At 45.4% G+C, this 22,035-nt stretch overlaps 1 protein-coding gene across 1 annotated transcript in view; it reads right to left on the bottom strand.

The window, feature by feature from the left end:
• The window catches only part of SLC38A3 (solute carrier family 38 member 3), a 283,121-nt gene extending 267,368 nt beyond the window's left edge, over positions 1 to 15,753 (bottom strand). The window contains exon 1 of the mRNA XM_085625084.1: positions 15,617 to 15,753. The gene's annotated coding sequence lies outside the window, so the exon portion shown is untranslated. The remainder of the gene's footprint in view (positions 1 to 15,616) is intronic.
• Positions 15,754 to 22,035: the final 6,282 nt, after the last annotated feature.

The following is a 22,035-nucleotide window of genomic DNA, read 5'->3' as shown; positions in this document are numbered from 1 at the left end:
GTCGGAGTGCGCCACTGCTAAATTTGGCACAGCTCAGCGCTCCAACATTTTACTGTAAATATGCCCCTGTGTGTGTGTGTGTGCAGAGATCTCATGAAAAGGCAGCTGCAAGGTAAGGCTGTTTGAAAGACTGCCTGAAATTTAATATTTTCTAAAATATGATAGATAGTACTCTTTAATATCAAGTACAAGAATGTTGTGGCACACTAAAATTGTGGACAAAATATCGAGAGACAAAATATTGAAAGGTTAAGTGCCCAGGGGGAAGTATACATTTACTATTATTAACCACCAAAGCGGGCTGGGGTGATTAACGCAGGAGTCGCACTCCAGGGTTGCGTTCATCCTGGTAAGATATTTATTTACAACTGCAACACGTTTCAACCTCACTTTGCCGTTGTAAATAAACATCTTACCTGGATGAACGCGATCCTGTAGTGCGACTCGTGTGTATCGATACTGATGGTATACACTTTCTTTCACAGATAGATAGATAGATAGATAGATAGATAGATAGATAGATACACGGTACATATATGTGGAGGTATAATAACGTTATGCCTATTTACCTTTTGATATTTTTCCCTCAATAATTTATCCATGATATTAGCGTCCCACAGTATACTGCACTCGATATCAAGGAGCGACATCCTAAAATGCACAAAACAAATCAAAAAGTTGGGCCCAATTCACCCTGTCCTCACACAAACTGATGCGTCAGTGCCACACACGGTTCTGTAGCAAGGAGCCAAAGACATGGAGTTCTCACACCGAGGAAGGGTTTACCTGTGCTCCTTTCTAAGGATTTTACCTGTGCTCCTTTCTTTTCTGAGGGGCCTCTAGGCCGGGCATAAACGCCATGTCCGGGTAGTTCTCCCAACATATCAACTTCCGGAAGGGTTTTCTGTAAAGGTCTGGGAGCCCTCGTGGGCGCTGCCCTGCCACCTGTGACCCTGTGCGCAGCCCCGCCAGGTGACCTCACGCTCTGCTGACGCCAACGCGGTCAATGCCCGCCGCCCGGGTGCCAGAGCAGGGTCTCCTGGGCGACAGCAAACGTCAAACACAGGAGGCTAGAGTTTCCAGATGACCTAAATGGCCAAGGAGCTGTCAGTCTGCCCACAAATGAAGTCCCTGACCAGCAGTCAACCTTTCTACACCTTTAACTACCTACGACCACCCCTCATAAATCCTCTGTTTGATTATTGTTTTGCTTTCGAATCGGATCTCCGGCACTAGCCCGGCACCAGCCTCAGGAGAAATGTTCATTCCTCCGTCGTAATTTCCAACCTTTCGAGTAATGCAAAATCCCTAAAGTTATGTCTTTGCTCCAGGTTGTTTGCTGAGCTGTTGTTTACGGAAAAATCCGAACTCAGCAGGCCCATGGGAACAGTGCAAACTAACAGAACACGAGTAGCTGCTCTTCGTGTTGTGAGAGACGTGGCGCTATTTTTTCTTTTTAAATACATTCTAAAATGGAGAGGAAGACACATTTTCGTGCTAAAATATAGCGCAATATGACAGATTTTGCCTTATGTAATTTCACATAATTTTCTCAAAATTTAACAAAATTAGGCACAGAGGAAATTATTCAAATTTGGCACAACCGTACCTATCACCCCCTAACTCCAATTTGAGTGGGACACCTTCTGTACCCTATAATCACACTGGTCCCTGCTCCATTTTCCCTCATTTCACCCGATGTCCTGGAACAGGACAACCCACTGAGGGACATATTTACAAGCCCCTATTGCCACTGGAACACTGACGTTCCAGTGGCGATAGGGGCTTTGCCTTGTGAATACGGAGTGGCTTAACGCCACCTTATGAATAAGGCACCCATTCACGCCATACATAGAATGAAAGCGGTGGGCAATGGGTGTTGCAGTGGGCGTTGCGCCACAACACCCATTGATTTTGACGCTGCCCCATATGTACAAGGATGGTGTAAGTTTGGGGCAGCACCAAAATTAAGACCAGGGAAAACCTGGTCTTAAACAGGCGAAACAAGGAGAAATGCTTTATTTCTCCTTGTTTTTGCTGTTTCTATGTGTGCTGCACAATAGCACACACAGAAACAGCAAAACGCCATGTATGATTGTTTATGTGCAGGAAGGTGTCCCTTCCTGCACATAAACAATAATTTTACTAATGACGAGTTGTTATTTCTGTGTGCTGCATTAAGCATCATACATACAAGTTACAAATGTCCATTTTTGATTGTTTATGTGTAGGAAGGGATACCTTCCTGCACATAAACAATTATTTCCCACAACACATGCAAGGCTGCTCGCGTTGGCACTAGGCTGCTAAATATAGCTCCAGCGCAGAGAGACACGCATGGTCGCACGGTATTGTTGTAAATACAATGCAGCCCTGTGTTTCTCAAGTCACAGAGCGTGGCGTTAGCCTTCTTGACTTAGGGCTGCACTCCTCTAATTTAGTCGTAAATATCAAGCCTGGGCGTAGTGGGCGTAGAGGGGCTACGTGGAGCGGCGCGTAGTGTGCCCAAATCTACGCACACTCGCGCGCTCCGCGTAGCCCCTCTACGCACTGCCCGCCTCCCGCCCGCCCTCCTTTTAAAATTATGTAAAGTATGATAAAAACATTAAATATAATGCCTTACCTGCAGCGCGGCGTCTCCGGGGCTCCCTCTTCCTAGTTGACAACTTCTTTTCACAAATGCGCATGCGTGGACGCCCGTGCATGCACATTTCTTGAGAGAAATGCGCATGCGCGGGCGTCCGCGCATTTGAGTAAAGAAGTTGTCAACTAGGAAGAGGGAGCCCCGGAGACGCCGCGCTGCAGGTAAGGCATTATTATTTAATGTTTCTATTATAGTTTACATAATTTTAAAAGGAGGGCGGGCGGGAGGCGGGTGGCGGGCGGCAGGCAGCTCTGCTTCGCCCTGGCGTATGCGTAGCGCCGCCTGCTACGCCTACTTCGAAAACTGCGAAGCAGGCAGCGCTACCTACACTCCGTGGGCGAAGCGGAGTACTACGCCCGGGGTTAGTAAATATGCCCGAGTCTTTTAGCTCTAGATCTTTTTACCTTCAGCCGTAACCCCTTTATTTACCAAATCACCCTTCTTACCTCTTCTCATTCCGTTATTTTAAATGTGTGCATATAATTAATGCTGTCAATATTTAGTCTCACACTCAAGGATGACACAAAATGCTTCCTAGAAAGAATCACAACAAATACAACACCATGTCAACCACGCACTTCACCATGGTGCAGCTTGCTACCAGTTTACAAATGTGGTTCACCACCACACTAAGGGGTTTGAAGCACTATATAAATGCCATACAGTTCAGGGGTTACACAACAGGTATGTATGTTTTCCCTTCTAGTGCTGATGACGCATGGGGATGGTATGTTGCAATGATGAATTGTTATGTGCATGTGTATGTATATAGCACACATGTACCTTTTGAATGGCTTTGTAGCACTTTTGGAGTCTACGTGCCCGTGCTATTCTCTTTAACTTGAATCGAGGTGGCCTGGAGTCATTTAGCTTGGTTAGTGAAGGACAGTCTGTTCAATGTGTGTTATAGTGTCGTTTATTAGGTCTCGCCTGACCCAGCGCATGCGCTGGTCTGGCGAGACTTATTGAGAGGGCTCCAAAAAGTGCTACCAGGTCAGCCTAGAGCTACAGTGCATGTGCGCGGGCGTGCGCGCGCCGCGCTTTACCGCGATTACTTTCACTTTCGCGGCCGCTTTGATGTTTGATCGCGATCACTTTCGCAGCCGCTTGGCATAGCCAATAGGTCTCGCTTTTGGGACCTTATAAGTATTTAGTTATGCAACTGTTGCATGGCTAAACACTTATAAGGTCCTAAAGGCGAGACCTATTGGCTATGCCAATGCTTGTTATTATTTGCGTACGGTGCAACCAAGATGTGCTTGATTCTTTCATAGATCTTTTCAGTGCATTATGTATATGGCTGTATGTACTGCTATACTTTCGAGTTAAATTTGTTTCATAGGTGTGCATGCTTGTAATTGTCCGACCTGGGATTTATTACGTGGACTAGCAGCATTAGTCAATTGCATAGGTTATAAGCAGGGCCACTGGAATTATGCTATTGTGCAGCCGCTGAGATTTTCGCCTCATTCTAGATTTGCCGCATTTGCCTCATAATCCACCATCTGCTGAATAATCTGCAGATTTTAACACAAAAAATTGTTTTTAGCTCAAACGGTTCAAAAGTTGCTAAAAACACAGTGGTGCGTGTTGCTGCACAGTAAAAGGCCTTTTGCTACGGTTGTCTAGTTACCTTTCTGTTCCTTATTGCTATATTTGGCTATTAAACTGATAATAACGAGGTGAAAAAAGTACAAAATAATGAAGTAATGCTATTAAAAAATGTGCTGCATAATGCCGCATAATTTACCTTCCTTGCCGCATAATTTACTCAACACTGCCGCATAAGTTGTCCCTCTACTGCTGCAAAGTTCTAGTGTCCCTGGTTATAAGCAAATGTGTGTGCCTGTAGTAATGGTATATTTATGGAAAGGTATTCTGAATGGTCTGGTATTGTCAGATGATGTGAAGATATGGGTGTGATGTTGGGGGGGGGGGGGCATTTCTGCCACAGCTAAATGGTTTTTGAGCTATGTTGTGCACATGCAGGTTCCAGAGATCTGTCTGCTGTGTTGGATGTCAGTTGTCCTATTGGAGGAAGATCAACATTTATATACATACTAGTGAAATGCAGTGTTGTGTGAATGTGTTGCGTTAACGCTAACTTGTTCTGAATTTTTCAAGAAGAGAGGGCAGCAGTGCTTAATTTGTTAAAAAGTAGGTGCCAGGGCCCTTATGAGGAGGCCACTGCAGCTTGCGTCACCCATTGCCCCCACCAGTGCCAGTAACAACACAAATATTAACCATCACACGCCTACAGGTGTGATAATTCAGACTAAACCAGTACTCCAAAGCTAGAAAAACAGCTTGGGCAGCATGTATAAGTCATTTTTAATGTCCATTGAACTAATAAACAGCTGTTGTTTTTGTCATCTCCAAATTACACAAACAGCACCACCATGTGGCAGGCTGTCATAAGTGCTAGTGTTGATAAATAAGTGTGGGTGCCGAGCACGAGAAACCACTGGCTCAAATTAAGCACTGGAGGGCAGCAGGCTTATAAGCAACGAACCATATCACCATCTCATTACTCACCAAATCGCGCCCTCCTGCAAAAGAATGCAGTTATTGCATTGCAGTATATACAACGCAATGCATGTAGCTGCTGAAAGCACACACATTTTTTCTGGTGTAACTAAAGATTATGTGTAGTGAATAACCCATTCAATGTAAAAGTGGTGTGCCGAGCCCCTGCATACAAGTGTGTGCTTTACCACGTGGAACTGGAGACACGAGGGAGCAAATATGCTAAAAAGTAATGCAGTACAGCAACCAAGGTTTCTGCACTGCACTATGCAGCATCAAAAGGAGAGAGCTGTACAGCACCATATCTAGTAAGATATGGTATTGTTTCTTTCTCCCTCTGCACTGGCACACTTTTGGCTGCCTTGCTCCACACAAACACCCTTGAACCATCCTGCAAATGTAGTTGTGTTACTGCTAGCATAACGTTTGTACTGGAAGGGTACCCTTTCAATACAAAATACCATGCTTAGACATAGCTTAATACGTTTCACTATAGTACAGCACACATACAGGGTTGGAAAAGTTTGTAGAAAAACATATTTTCTCTAAGGTTACGACTACCTCAAGAAGGCGCAATATTTTGAGGCAAATCACAGTTTACCAATTTTAGCAGTTAGGGATTTCCTTAAAAAACCAACGGTGGATGGATGTAATGTCCCTGTGAGGTAAAGCTGCTAGGTAGTGCATAGCACTACTTTTAATTACTTTAGAGCTACTTTCCAATGTAAACAGGTTTTGCACTGGAAGGTAAATCTCAATTCAACTCTTTCCGCCGGGCTATGTCACTTTTGTGATGCAAACCAGGTGCAAAGTGTTAGTAAATTCCCCCCTGCATTCCCAAACACAGAAAAGGTGATGACCAAGAATTGGTCTGGTGCCTTGTTAGTTTTCAGAACTCTCGCATGTTTTGGCAGACTTGCACAGTGCAGAGATGGATGGAGTCCACTGTGCAGCATGTGAGATCGGCATGGACCTGGCACAGAGAGGGCTCCAGGGTAGAAAACCATCAGCGCGACATGGGCAGGCAGAGGCAAACCATCTGCCAAAACATGTGCTCCTTTTACAAAGACAAAGTGCTACTGTCTCCCAAGTGCAACATCTCTACCTGGAGAAGACTGTACCTGCCATGTGTACCAGAACTGCCCTGGAAAATCTGACTTTACACAGCAAAGCCTGCTCCTCCCTACTCACACTCCTCTGCTGCAGCAGCGCCTTAGTACTTTTTGTGTTTAATGTCTTAATATCCCACTGGCTCACCTTCTGTTTAGCATAGGCACTTAAAATATGCCTAAATGAGACTTTACTCATTCTGAGATATTGTGCCTGCTGTGTTTAGGGAATTTTAGCTTACTCATAAAAGCTGGGTGTGAGGATATCAGTCCACCAGGGCTCTAGTGATAATAATAATACTTGGATTTGTATGGCACGGCTAATCTCTCATGAGAGTCTCTGGGCGCTGTTCATAGGCACGGAGAGATTCATTGATTTGTCGAGAATCGCAGGATGTTGAGCCGACACTGAGACTCAAACCTGGATCCCCAACTCCTAGGTCAGCAGCTCTGGTAATTACGCCATGTCTGGGGCACCAGACACATTTGTGAGGAGAGTAAGAAATCATGGGGCAACCTTGTATTCCTTAGCATCAAGTAACACAATCAGTATATAAGTACAGTAGTTCCTATGAATTAATTTAAATACACCAATTATCACTTTGCAAAGAGTGTGGGTACATCCTCTCCATTGATTACTTCCAGTAACAGACAGTGAGTCCAAAATCCATATGATGAAAAATGTTTCATACTATATTATAGTATTGATGATGGAGTGTCGTAGAGTGGAGTGTTGTAGAGTGTCGTAGTGTGGAGTAAAGTGGCATGGAGTGGCATAGAGGGAACTGGTAGAGTAGAGTGTCAGACAGTTGAGTAAAGTGTCATACAGTAGAGGGTAGTAGAGGGTAGTAGAGGGTCATAGAGTGTTGTAGAGTGGAGTAAAGTGTCATAGAGTGGAGGGTGGTAGAGGGTCATAGAGTGTTGTAGAGTGGAGAGGAGGGTCGTAGAGTGGAGGGTCGAAGAGAGGAGGGTCGTAGAGTGGAGGGTCGAAGAGTGCAGAGGCATAGAGTGGAGTAAAGTGTCCTAGGGTAGAGTAGTGTAGAGTGGAGTAAAGTAGAGTTGAGTGGCATGGAATGCGATAGAGTGGAGTAGAGTGGAGGGTTGTAGAGTGAAATTGAGTGGAGAAGAATCATAGAGTGGAGTGGCGTAGAGTGCAGTAAAGTGACCTAGAGTGAAGTGGCTAAGAGTGGAGTGTCATAGAATTGAGTAGAGTGTCATAGGGTGCAGTGGTGTAGAGTGGAGTTGAGTAGAGTAGAGTGTAAAAGTGTTGAGGGATGTAGAGAGGAGGTGCGTATAGTGGCATGTTGTAGAGTGGCGTGCAGTGGAATGGAGTAGCGTAAAGTAAAGTGTAATAGAGTGAAGTGTCATAGCATTGAGTAGCGTAGAGTGTCAGAGAGTTGAGTGGTGTAAAGTGGGGTGGAGTAGAGTGGAGTGGCGTAGGGTGGAATACAGTGGTGTAGAGTGCGGTGGCGTACAGTGGAATTGTGTAAAGTGGAGTATGCATGTTGTGGTAGCACACTGCTATTACAGACAAAACATTTTCAATTAAATGACCATTACATTTGCACATACAGTTAGATAAAAGTGTACATTGCACAACGATAATGTGTGGAAATGTAATCGCCTAGTGTATTGATTTGTTTTGATTGTCTTCAAATATTTGTTTCCACCACACTTCAGGATTACAAAAAAATTGTTTAATTTGTGCTTTCCTAATTCTGATATATTCTGAAATATTTGCACAGTTCATTTACAGACATTGAAATGTTGTTGTGTGCTAGAAAAAACTTCCCCACCCTCAGTTATCAGCATGATTGAAGTCAGAGAAAGAAAAGTAAACACCATGCTCCCTCAGATGACAGAGCCTGACATTTGATCACTGCTTTGAGTGCACAGCAAATATGACAAGATAAGAACTAAATGTAACGGCCTGTTTACAGAAAGCGAGCATTCATGGAAAAATACCGTAAATAGACTATGCTCCGCAGGAGAGACAAAGACATGCTGGACAGCCTAAAACAAATAAAGCTGGGAAAAAAAGCAAGTAAATATGAGTTACAAACCACAAAGCCAATGGTAAGCAATTGGCGGAATACATTCCCTCTGGAGCGTTTTCAGAATGTCTCCAAGAAGTCTTTTAGGAACCAGACAGCTGTGCTTTCTGGTAAGCTATGACCTAAAAAGCAGTCTAGGTGATAAAATGTTTTGATGTTTCAACCCCTTGGTAGATAGACTTCATTGGAGTCTTTATCAGGACAGTGAAAATGATGCACCTCGTTCAATTTTAACAGAAATATGGTAAGGAAGGTGGTCTGCTTAAGAGGTCCAGGGACATCTTCCAAAAAAGCTACTAAGAAAATTGTTAAATGCAAACAGCAACCAGTTGTAACCTCTTTGTAGTGCTTAAAAAATATTTCATACAGGGTTCTAACTTCCCATATGTCTCTCTCGAGTTGTGATGATCCAGCAGTTGGATGAACCCTCTGAGCTCCTATAAAGGACTCTCCCAACCCACTGGGATGGAAATCAGGCGGAAGTTCAGAAAAAGTCAAAAGGGACATGGTGGAACAGCCTCCTTGCCTTGAAATCCATTCTTAAATAGATATACAAGCGGGTCAGGACAATCAGTAAAAACCATCAGTCAGACAGGGATGAGTGGCAATGACTTCTGGACAAATTGTAATTGGCGTCTAAACTTTGGCTGTCCCTTAAAGAGTTCCAGTCAGAGGTAACTGTGTATGCGAGTTATGAGAATCCACTTTCCATGAAAGTGAGAGGGGTGGGGTTAGAGCCATAAATCAATGCATAGTTTGTGTTGTGAGAGCAGAAGGTCAAAACAAGCACTAGGCTGGAATATATATCCAGTGTGGTGTATTAAAAGACACGTACGTATTTATTATTCTGAGTACATCCTCATGAGGAAATAAACATTAAAAAAATAGTTGTTCAGGGTATTTCACAGTGGCAATGTTTTCTCATACATCTTGAGGACAAATAGAAGTGCATCTTTAAAAGTAGCAGTGCAAGCTTCCTTCCCATACAGAACTGTTGCAACTTTAGGAACTTTAGGAGTGGCACACAATATTCACCCTTACACACATAGGCATAGTACAAAAAGGAAGCAGGAGTATATGATCCACTCATAAACAGAACAGGAACAGTTTTAAGAGCAATAGAGCAAGCTTACTCACACAGCTAACAGATTCGGCTCTGACAGCAGCAATTCACACTCCCCTCAAACAGAAAAGGTATGGCTTTAGGCAGCAGCAGTGCAGGGGAGTGGAAGGGGAGAGGAGTTGGCGACCTCGAATCTGGGGAACTGGGTTCGAGTCTCAATGACGCTGAACATCCTGTGATTCTGGGCAAATCACTTAATCTCCCTGTTCCTAACAAAAAAATGTGTCCTTCATTAACGAAACTGGTGCTTTGTAAAGTGCTCTGATACCCGATTCAGGTCAAGTCTGCGCTATATAAAACTCCGTAAAAAAAAAAAAGGTTCACTCATAAACAGAACATGTATAGCTTTAAATTCAGCACTGCAAGCTTCCCCACACTGAGAACAAGTACAGCACAGGCAGCAGCCATGCAGACTCCACTCAAACAGAAATGATACACCTTTAGCAGAAGCTTAAACTCTGCACATAAGAGCAATGTAAGCTCCACTCATCAACAGCAGCAGTTTAAGCTTCACTTATAAACAGAACAGCTTCAACAGCCATACTATGAGATCAAACACACACATAATACCAGGTCCAGCATGGGGAACAGCAGTCCAAGCCCCACACATAAATAGAACTGTTACGCTTCTAGATTCAGCATAGTGAACTCCCCCAAACAGAGAACAAGTAGAGCACATGAAGCAGAAGTGCAAGCTTCACTAATAAACAGAACAGGTACGGGTTTAACTTTTTTTGCAAAAATCTTTTCCTTTATTAGAGGAGGGCAACCCACCAGACAGGTTTCAAGTTTCAAGTTTAGTTTATTTGATTTAGTTCTCAACTGAGAACCACAAATATTTGATACATGATATAAAGGTTTAAACAGTAAAAAAATAATAAACGTTTTCATTCTAATACAAAGTTAAAAAGGATTTTAAGAATTTAAATATATTATAACATACAAATTCATTTGGCGGAACCTTGCAAAGCGAGATCAAGTCCTGAACTGAGGTGATTCTACATTTTATATAAATTGGTTGTAGAAATCTTTTTCTTGCATAAGTTACAGAGACTACTGAATCTTTCTTTCGATAGCCACTTGCAGGTAAAAGATTTTAGAGGAAGTATCTCAAATCGGAGCAATACAATCGATCTCCTAACTCCATGCTTTAGGTTAAAATACATATACTGTTGTGTTTTCCTATAGACCAAATGCTTGTTTCCGGTCCAGGGAAGGCATGGCTTGGCATTTCGGGCTGGACTGTACCCATGAGGCACAGGGTCAGACTGTTTTGCATATGGCCATGTCTGAACTGGGGTGGCGGAGTGAGCTAAAGAATGATGATGGATTAAACCCAGATCAGTTGACTGGGGGTGAGTGCTTGCAATGCTCGGCACTCGGTCCATCATCCCCTTTGGTTTTGCTTTGTTCACCCTAAGCTGGCAGGGCATGCCCAGACGTGGGTCCCTTGCTCACTTTGCCACTGGATTCAAGCTAGCCCGGCTGATGAGGGCTGATTAGCCAGAAACCGGTCCCAGGATGCTTGTTTCCGGTCCAGGGAAGACATGGCTTGGCAGTTCGGACTGGACTGTTCCCATGAGGCACAGGGTCTGAATGATTTGCATATGGCCACGTCTGAACTGGGGTGGCGGAGTGAGCTAAAGAATGATGATGGATTAAACCCAGATCAGTTGACTGGGGGTGAGTGCTTGCAATGTTCGGCACTCTGTCCATCATCCCCTTTGGTTTTGCTAAGTACATCAAAGGCAGCCGTGCTGCAAGCTTCATATACACACACACATGCAACAAGTACAGCTGAGGCAGTGGGCGTGCAAGAATTCCTTACCCACAAACAGGTACAATGGGCAGACATTTACTCTTTCTTTGATACACCTAGCACATTCAGCACACACACCCACAGTGAAAGCTTCCCTCACACAGAGGACAAGCGAAGCATGGACGTCAGCAGTACAGGCTTCCTTCATAGACATAAGCACAGTGCAGGCAGTCGTATTCCCGCTTTCCTGCACAGAACACAAGAACCACACAGATATCAACAGTACAAGCTTCTCTCACACAAACAACCGGTCCATCTAAAACAACAGCATTGAAAGTGTCTCTCATTCACACATCAGGTACATGCCAGGCAGAACCTTTGCAAGCTTCTTTGGGGCACAGGGCAGATACGAAGCAGACAGCATTGCAAATTTCCTTCACATGCCAACAGGTGCTAAAGCTTCCTTCGTGTACCTAAAGGGTGCAACAGATGCCCGAGCCACACAAGTTTCTCGCACACAGAAAATATCTAAAACAACTGACAACACTGCAAACTTCCCATAGACACAGAAGAAGGCCTTCTGGACATCACAAGTGCAGGTTTCCCCTCACAGGTGCGGTACATTCAACAGCAGCGCAAGCTTTCATCCCTAGGGCATGTAGGTAAAAGACGGCAGCAGTACAAGCTCCATTTCCGCGTAAAACAATGAGTGCACCAGAAGCAGTTGTCCGTGTTTAACACTCACAGCTGAAACATGCAGTACCCGTGTATGTGCCTCTGATACACGGCATGTGGATCACATCGTACATCAATGCAAGCTCTCCTCTACAGAACAGGAACTGCAAAGAAAGCATCCCTCAGAAACTGAACACAGGCAGCAGCAGTGCAAGCTTCTTTCACACAAACAGGGTGAGCAGAAAGCTGCAAGCTTCATTCTCAGTAGCTGCTTCATTCCCAACAGTCACCCATGTGCCTCAGCTCACCAATGTATGGACAAAGCAAAGGTGTGAAAGTTAAATTTGGTCCAAGCAGCCACACCGCTATCATTGGTTAAGATACCAGCACTGATTCCTTGCCCATCCAGTCTTGCGCCTAACAGCACTGATTCCTTGCCTATCCAGTCTTGCGCCTAACAGCACTGATTCCTTGCCTATCCAGTCTTGCGCCTAACAGCACTGATTCCTTGCCCATCCAGTCCTGCGCCTCACTGCTAAAACTGCCAGAAAGACTGCCTATAAGCAGTTTATTGGAATTATGCGACAGGGGAAGACCAATTTATGTAGCAGAGTGGCCTATATTATGCAGCAAGAGAAGACCAATTAAGCATCGTGACCGTAATACACAATTATATTGTTGTTTTACTCATGTAAACATACTATAAAGTGCTGTAAATGGGCAGACACTGTTCGGTACTGAGTACCTGCACTTCTTTAATTTGAAAGGGAGAGTACCAGCACTTCTCCTCACTGCTGAAATACATTTAATGGAAGCGTACTGGCACTTCCCAGGAGCAAACAGATACTCTAAATAGTGAGTACCTGCCCTCCTGTATTTCCATTTAAAGTACTGCTATGGTCAAAGGATTCACATTTTGAAGTTTAACCCCAAGCACACCAATAAGCAACTGAAAGGTGACCAGTCAATCTTCGCAAAGAGCTATTCACTGCACAGTTACATGCGCTGTTCCACTTTTAATAACTTTTGATCTGTTTGAGCTGGAAGCATTTTTTGTTAAAATCTGCTGATTATGAATTTTCCGGTTAGGATCTTGAAACATAAATCAACATAACTGATATCAATAGGACATGGCAGGCCTAGGCTACGATCCTGGGTTTCTTTCTCAAACAATGGAACTGTGTGACCTGGAGCAAAGCACTCTATCCTTCCCAGCGCCGTGGTCGCCATTTTGAAGGATAAGGCACCTGGGGCATGGGGTGGAATGTGTTTTAATGGAAAAAAAAGGCATTTCATATTGTGGCCAGATCTGCCGACTTTGGAACTGGGGGGCTGTGTTCGAATCTCAGCGACTGTTCAACATACTGTGATTCTTGGCAACTCACTTAATCACCCTGTGCCTTAAAAACAGAATGTGTCCCTGTGTAATGTAACTAAAATCTCTCCCATAAACTAATCTAATTGAGTTAACACTTGCTGGGCCGGGAAAGGGAAGGTTCTTATCAGGGAGACATGTTGCACGGCCTGGCAGAGAGAGGCGCGTGGCGTGGTTGCTGAATGTTTGATATTAGATCGAGGGTGAATAGGTGAAAGATGCGTGGGTGGACACTTGGACAGGCGGTCAGGCGGAAGGGTGGATTTGCACGCTGATCTCATGGTATAGCTGATGGGCAGATGGACATATGAACAGGTAGGTGCTGAAGAATGAATGATGCATTGAGTGATAAATAGGTGATTAAGGTGAGTGAGTGGATGATTTTTAGATGGGCGTATAGGTTGACAGACAGGTAGAGCGATTAAACATCGGGTGATAGATGTATTCCCAAATCATTTGTTGGACAAGCGAGTGGATGGATTAATAAATTGATGAATAGGTGGCAAGACAGAAGGAAACATTAAAAGATAGATGGCGGAATGGATGGAAAACACATTGATTTATCAACCGCAGGATGCATAGACGGACGGATGAATGGGTCGATGCATACACGGATAAGCATGCGGATAGATAAAAAGGTGGGTGGGCGAGTCGGAAGGTTGAATGGTTGAATAGTTAGACATATACCTCGGCCGGATTCCACATGGGAAGTTCTGTATACTTGCTTGTGCCACGGTGACGTCCAAACCACAATGTTTTAGGCCTTCTCAGGTGGGGAGCGTGTTCCCAAGATTTACACTGTTCAATTCTGTCAGGATTATGAGATTACTAAACAACTACTTCACCGTCAAAACCCATACATGCATGATTAAAATCAAAACAGCGCAGTGATTCGGATTAAGGCGCACGGCGCTCCCTCCCCCACAAACCCTCTTCTGGGATGAGGAAGAGACATGTGAGCAGGGCAGGGAGGGGGGTTGTAGCAGCCCCCTTTCCAGTGGAAACGAAGCGGGGAGCCGAGCACATGGCTGGGGGCTCGGGCAGCTGTCCGCCTCATCCTCGCTTCTCCGAGGCCGACTGAGATGCTGTCTACGGTTCAAACCTTCCCGAAGGACTCCACTGTCATCGCGAATATATTTAAACACAGGTCTGCCTCGTTTGTGCTGCTCTCCAGGGCCACCGCTGTGAATCCAGCCTTACGTCCCCACATAAATACACATATTAAACGATTGTAACATACGTCTTTCTACAGTTTAAACGTTAAAAATAGGAACAACGTTGGCTTAAAATAGGGTTAGCCCCAGACAGGTTTGGTTTCAGGGCGGAAGCAGCAAAGGGGAAAATAACTTGATAGTTGGAAACTACTGAGATGTAGCGCCGAGCAATGATTACCATTCTGACCGGAGTTAGCGCTAGAGAATAATTCTCTACATAGCAAAGGTACCCATTTTAGATCGCGAGAGCGTCTTAGAAGGTAGGGTATTCGGCAGACACGTGAATTTCAGCACTGGAAGTTTATGGCTAGCTGTGAAACGTGCGAGGGTGCTGGAAACCAAGACAAAAATGGACCAAGGCGCTATAAGCCTGTCCACGCTGAGTGCATGGATGGTAAGGGAGTGGGAGTCTGAGGATATGGGGGATCGGAGGCGCTACAGCAGCTCAGAAGTCCACTCAGACGAGCACCGCGTTCTGCCCGGGAAACATGCTTATGATAGCGCCAAGAGGCCTTTCAGAACTGTGGACTTGAGTTTCAACAATTATCGTTAACCCAGCATAGAGACAGGTGGGTCGATACAGAACAGACGGTAAGGTTGTTGCACAGTTAGTGAGGGGCAGAAAGATCTAGGCAGATTGGCGTGGTTGGGCAGTAAGGCAGATGTAGACTGAAATGACATATACAAAGGCATATGCCGAAATAGGCACAGACCTGCTTATACACAGAAAAGCGTCTGTTGCACCGAAACGCGGATCACGTGTCATGCGATGTTAGGGCTTTGAAAAGGGGTTGCTAAATATATAAAAAGCATAGCGCCAAGACGCCTTCTCCCAGTGCGTGTGAGCTGTATATAGTTAATGTAGCACGGTATACCAATCAGTGAGACATGTTCACAACAGATGGAGAGCGGTGGGTAGATTCTAGGTAGACGGGCAGGTAGGCAAGAAGGATGAATGGATAGATGAATGGATCGACGGGTGGATAGCACTCGCCATTAATAAACATGGCCCAGATGTATTCAACTTGGCGTAAACTTCCAAACTTTCTACCCAGCGCTCTGTTAGGTGAGGGACCTGCACAGACAGCTATGAAACCCAGCACAGAGGCGAAGCCAACGCCGTGAATGGCTACTTACATGCCGGCTCTCTGCAGCCTCTTTGTCTCAGCCCTTCTGTGAGCCCAGTGTGTTCATCCGGCAGAGCTGCGAGGCGGACACTGTGTGCTATTCCTGCCGCTCTGGTGCTCATACTTGCGGAGGGAGGAGAGGCTTCTACGAGCCTGGGCCCGCCCCTCGGCCTCGCGGTGTGTGGCGACCGGGCGGTAGGCAGCGCCCCTCCCCCTCCAAGAGAAGAGGAGAGGGTCGGAGGAGGGCAGGAGAGGGGTAGACATCCAAGCAGTAGAAAGCAGAGCGAGAGGAGGTGTGTGTGACTGATGGGGAGGGAAGGGGGATAGACGATATTCTTTTACAGGTCGCCTTGATCATTGTAAAGCGCTCCGATACCCGCAAGGGTCATGTTCGCGCTATATAAAACTTTATGAATAAGAAATAAAGAAAGAAACATTACAGCGTGACAGGAACTGAAACGAAAAGAGGCAACACAGGTGGACAGCAACATTTGAAAATATTTGAGTCCAAGAAGCACCGAAATAGATTTTTGGGACAATGGGTGGTTTATACACGTTCTTAATCTATAGTCCAGAATGTAGTGCTTTAAATAGGCAGGTACTGTCCGGTGCTGATTACATGCACTTTTTTTTAGTTTGTAGGCAGAGTACCTGCACTTCTGTGAACTGCCGCTATACATTTAATGGTAGAGTACCGGCACTTCCCAGAAGCAAACAGATACTCCTAATAGTAAGTACCTGCGCGCCTATATTTCCATTTAAAGGGCTGCTCAGCGGCGCGGGTATTTACTCAGCTTCTGCTCTTGCACCATACCCTATTGGACACACAAGGGACTTGATCAGAAATATGGAGAAAACAGGATGTGCCCAGGGGCACATCACATGCTAAAGAAGGGGAGCCGGGATTGGAGCCTTGGGAGTCCCAAAAGCATGTTTTCTCCTCTTTGATGGCATGGCTTGAAGTTTTTCTAGGTTGTTGGAGGCAAACATATGAAAGGCGGGGACCTGGATTCTGTGTTTCAAGCCCCATTCATCATGCTTATCTCCAGAGCCCTGTCTTTACCCAATGAACCTTAACCAGCCCCCAGTGGGTAATTGTGTTGGGGATTAAGAGAAACCATCATTTGAAGGGCCTTCACAAACTGGAGTGAACTGGAGCTTACTGGGGAGAGAGGGTGAGACCCTGGTGTCCCACTGAAGGCCTCTGCTACCTCTGTGCATTCTTTAATGAGGGGATGCTTCCGCCCACTTGGAAACTCTACAGCAATCCCAGTTGAACTGTATGTTTATGACTTTTTTTTAAGTGCAACTATTTCTAATAACCCACATTCTTTATCTTGCACCTTGTGAATTTATTTGTTATGCCTTTGTAAACTATTATCATTATATTTACAAGTATGTCCAATTAAAAAGTGTTAAATATCAAAAGCAACGAATGCCGCAGAGCTGCCGGCAAGGAGCTAGTTGCCCTCTCTCTTTTTCTTTATTGTAGATGGATGTCAAGTTCAGCTGATATGATCCTATCTTGATTAGGATTCTATGCATCATTGTAATTCCTGATGTGTTCTTGAAAAGATTTCTTGCTAAAATGAAAATGAGGATTACTCAAAGAATTATTCTGTATTCGGACCGGAATCATATAGTAACACAGTGTCAGAACCCCTTTCAGAGGGCTACTGGGCCCAGCCGTGGGGTTTCGGCCTTTTGCTCCTCGTGTCCAGTCGGGCCAAGTACCCTTTCTGCACTTGCCTCTCGGTAGTAAGCGTGGTGGAGCAGTCCAAGACTCCCTCGAGGGAGGGGAGGTGTGGATACAGATGGGTGAACGCGGGCTCTCAGCTCAAAACGGTGCAACAATAAATCATTGTCCAGTCTAATGCTCACTTTTTTAGAAAAAAGACAAAAAAATGTTACTACCACTATCCACAAAAAGGAAGAATACTACATTCACAAACAATTACACAGTCCTCTCCTGAGGCCGGTGTTATAGTGTCTCTTTGGCGGGTCCCTATCCACCTCAATTCTGGTTATTCCCCATTCACTATTGGTAACATTCAGGGTATGTCTCTCTAGCAATTCGAGTCCCAAGAGTCCATTACGACCCTAACTTAAAGTCAGTAGTGTTCCAGCTCTATTGCGCTTCAGCTAGCATCAAGTTCCCCTTGGGCCGACAGGCAGGAAATGAGTCTTACTTGCACCAGCAGGAGGAAAGCGTTTAGGGTTCTGGAGTGCGCAAGGTCCTAGGGTGCTCACAGTGGCGGCAGCCCAGTTCAAGTGAGTCAGCCGCATGTGGACTAAGAGGCTTCACTTGGCGGGTGCAGGATCTCTCACTCATGGTCAAGCTCATGTAGCGACCAGAGGTTTTATGTGTCTTCTCCTTCGGAGTAAGTGTTTGTTCACTCCAGATGGGGGCTGGCTACGACGATCCTATCCTGAGTCCCTCACTTGGGTGACTGTGCTCGCACAGTGTCCTCACTTCTCCAATGGGGTAGAACAAGTCATAGTCTTTGGTGCCCCCGGTGACCTGCTCGAATATACAAGGTCACTTAAACTCACTGCCCATGAGCTCTGACCCGGTCAGCATGGTGAAGTTCTCCATGAAAGCCCCTCTTGGCACACAAGGTTGCCACCACACATACGCATAAGGCTTCAGCCCTTACTGCATGGCAGTCTTTCCCATGGTGGCACTCCTGTTACACGGGGATGCCGCACAAGGCTTCGCCCCTTACCACACAGCAGTCTTTCCCACTACAGACTTTCTTGGCATAAGGGGTCACGACACTGCTGCCGCACAAGGCTTCGGTCAATTTCACAAAACACTTTTTTCCACGGCGCCCCCTCCGGCATATGAGGTCGCCGCAGTGCTGCCGCACAAGGCTGCTGACATTACAGCACAGGAGTCTTATCCACTGCGTCCTCTCCTAGCATACAGGGTTGCCGAATCGCTACTGCACAAGCCTCAACCCAATTACTGAACCCAAAGACAACCACTAACACATACTTCAGATTTTTGACTCGGTCCATTTCTATATAATTGAGCTGGAGGACCTCAAAAGGGAAGGTGGGAGGTGCAAAATTACCTGGTGGGGTAGGGGTACCGGTTCCTGGATTGTGCATCATACACACCATACAATATTTAACCAAATGAGCAGCTGTCTTCGAGATGTTATCATTTTGCCATACAAGGTCTAACAACTTGCAAATACCTTTAGCACAAATATGAGCTGGCCGTTGTGCCATGGTGACTAGGGGAAGAACATATGCATCTGGGAGCATCCATCTCTGTTTCCCTGACTTATCAGATCAACACCCATTGTCATCCAAACGTGCTGTGCTTTCCTGCCATATCGCTAATTCCTCAATAGTTGCTCCACTCTGTATCTCCTTGATATTTTCCAGCATATCTTCAAACATGGTGAACTCGGGCACCCACTTAGCGGGACCTGCTACAAACATACTTTTCATCTTTATTCGGGCTGTCTCCTTAGTTATCTGGTCTGCAAAGGCATTCTTCTTACCTACATCATCAGTAATTTTCCTGTGCGCGCTACACTTTATTATCGCTAATCTCTTGGGGAGTGTCAAAGCCGACAAGAGCCTATGTATAAGGGGGCCGTGCTGGATCCTCATCCAATGGGAAGTGAGAAAACCTCTCCCTGCCCAGAGCCGTCCAAAATTATGGGCGACTTTGAATGCATACTGACTGTCAGTATTGATATTGACAGCCGGTTCCCTCACTCAACTCACAGGCTCGAATAAGGGCAACCAGCTCTGCAACTTGAGCCGATTGATAGGGAACTCGTGACGTCTCAACTACTGTGTGCCGTGTCGTGATTGCATATGTAGCTGTTGTAGTGCCATCTGGTAACTTGAAACAAGAGCCACCGAAATATAGTTCTCCTTGGGCGTCAGATAAGGGAACATCAGTCAGGTCTACCCGTCTTTTCGTCTCTTCCTCTGTCTGGAAGATACAATCATGTATGTAAATTTCCTCATTTTTGGAAGGGAGGGGTTGCAACATGGCTGGGTTCAGAGTGGCACATCTTTTGATCGTGACATGCGGGGTAAAGAGAGTTAGCTCATAACCGGTCAGACATGCTGTGTCTTAGTCTTATTCAAAAGGGTATCCACAGCATGGGGCACCATGACTATGAGGTCAATATCAAGTACGAGCCCAGCTGATTATCCTATTGAGATGGCCACAGCCGCAACCGCTCTTAGACAGCTCGGGAGGGCTCTTGCGACAGGGTCAAAAAGCACAGAAAATAAGCACACAGGCATTGCTTACTTCCAAAGGCCTGTGTTAAAACAGAGAGCGCACAAAAAAGACATTTCGTGTACGTACAGCACAAACGACTTCGCATAATCAGGCGTACCAAGCACAGGCGCAGAGCAATGTGCAAGTTTTTTTTGCTCAAAAGACTTCTGACATTCAAGCGTCCAAGGCAAGGGTTCATGCACATCTTTAGTGGTTAAGGTTAGCAAAGGCTTTGTTAGTAACGAATTGTTAGGGAACCAGTGCCGGCAATAGGAAGTAATGCCAATAAAAGCGCGCACATCCTTTTGAGTTTGAGGGAAAGGCATCTTGACAATGGTACTGATGTGCTCAGGAGTCAATCTCCTACCCTCCTTCGACAGTAGGTGACCTAAGTAGGTGACCTCCTGTCGACAATATTGAAATTTGGAAAGGCACACTTTATGTCCGTGCTGTGCCAGATGCAGCAACAATTTAACTGTACTGTCTTTGCAACCCTGTTCAGTGTCAGAAGCAATAAGAACGTTGTCTACATATTGAAGCAACACATTACCTGAGGGAAGCGTGAGGGAATCCAATTGGGCTTTTAAAGCTTGACTATATATACTAGGGCTCTCAGTATAGCCCTGAGGAGCGCAACAGAATCTTAAGCTTCTGCCAGCTAGTGTAAAACCAAACAAGTACCTGCTTTCTGGATCAATCGGGATACTAAAGAATGCATTTTTTCGATCAATGACAGAGAAGAATTCAGCAGTAGAAGGAATCATTGTCAAAAGGGCAGTAATGTCAGAGACCACCAGGAACTGAGGAATTACTATTTTATTAATTTTGTGCAGATCAATCACAAAATGATAAACATCTGGATGATCATCTGAGGAGCCTGAAGGGGCCCCCTTAAAAACGGGGCTATTACACACATTCGCAGTCGTCTCTTCGACAACCCCTGACTGAATCAAGTCTTGTATAATTTGCAACAAGGCTCGCTCCGCTGCTTGCGGTATTTTATACTGAGGACTACGAGTCAAAACGGCATTGTCTTTAACTTTGATAGAAACTGGGAGTATCTGCAATAGTACTACGTCCGTGTCACCTGTTGCCCACAACGTGGGCGGCACATCTTTAAATTCAGCAGGGAGGGGTGCACATTTGGACAGACACTGCTTAGAGCTGACTACATTCGGGCCCATCATCATGTAAACACCTTCTGGGGAACAATAAATTGTAGCATGCAATTTCTTTAATAACTCCAAGCCCATAACATTTTCTCCACAATTAGATGTCAACAAAAATGGCGAATCCACAGTAAAAGGACCCATAGTCAATAAAAGAGGTTTGGAAATGGGGCTTACAACGGGTACACCGGAAAATCCTACCGAAACATTATTATGGCCAGACAGAGCTGCTCGGGGACCAGTGAATGGGAAATAGAGCTATTCATAGCACCTGTATGCACCCAAAATTCCCTAGCTCAGACATGAAAATCTGCAGTAACGTGAGGGCCATGCTGATCTGCAGGTATCTGAACTGGTCTCTCACCCTGTCCCTGGCTGTCCTAGCTGTGAGACATCCATGTCACCTTGTCCATGTCATAATCATCGTGATAATACTGTCCACCCATAGTGCTGTCGAAGTAGTTACTACCCGGACGATCCTGTGAGGCTGCGGCATGCTGAGCTCTGTCCTGTTGAAGGAAGTGACCCAACTAGGGTCACTCGGGTCACTCTTGACCTCCACTAGCCTTCGAAGAAATGAAGAGTCGATGACGCAGTAGAGAATGTAATCAAACTGGTTTATTCTCAGATTACACTGCAGTGGAGTCCAGTCTGACCAGCCCTATGGGATGGCTGTCGAGGGACTAACTCTAGCCAGCATAAAGTTACATTATGTATGTTGCGGAGCCCACAAAGACCCGCCTACTATGGAAAAACACTGTTAAAAGTCACAATACAATGGGGGTACAGAGCATAGGTTTCGATTCCTCAGCCGGGCACAAGCTATCTACTGCCAAAGGTCATCTGGCTTATCCTCCCCACCAGACAGGTGGGAGAAGGCCTCTATCTAACGGGAAAAGCATGCGTTAAGGAGAACACTTGCTAGTAAAAGGAGCCAGAGCCGAGCATGAAGAAACAAAACGTACCAGGGACCATTTCTCGTAAATAATCAATTTGCAGTTTCGA

This window comes from Triturus cristatus, chromosome 9 (genome assembly GCF_964204655.1).
Source record: "Triturus cristatus chromosome 9, aTriCri1.1, whole genome shotgun sequence".
NCBI lineage: Eukaryota > Metazoa > Chordata > Amphibia > Caudata > Salamandridae > Triturus > Triturus cristatus.
This window is presented reverse-complemented; position numbering and strand designations above follow the sequence as displayed.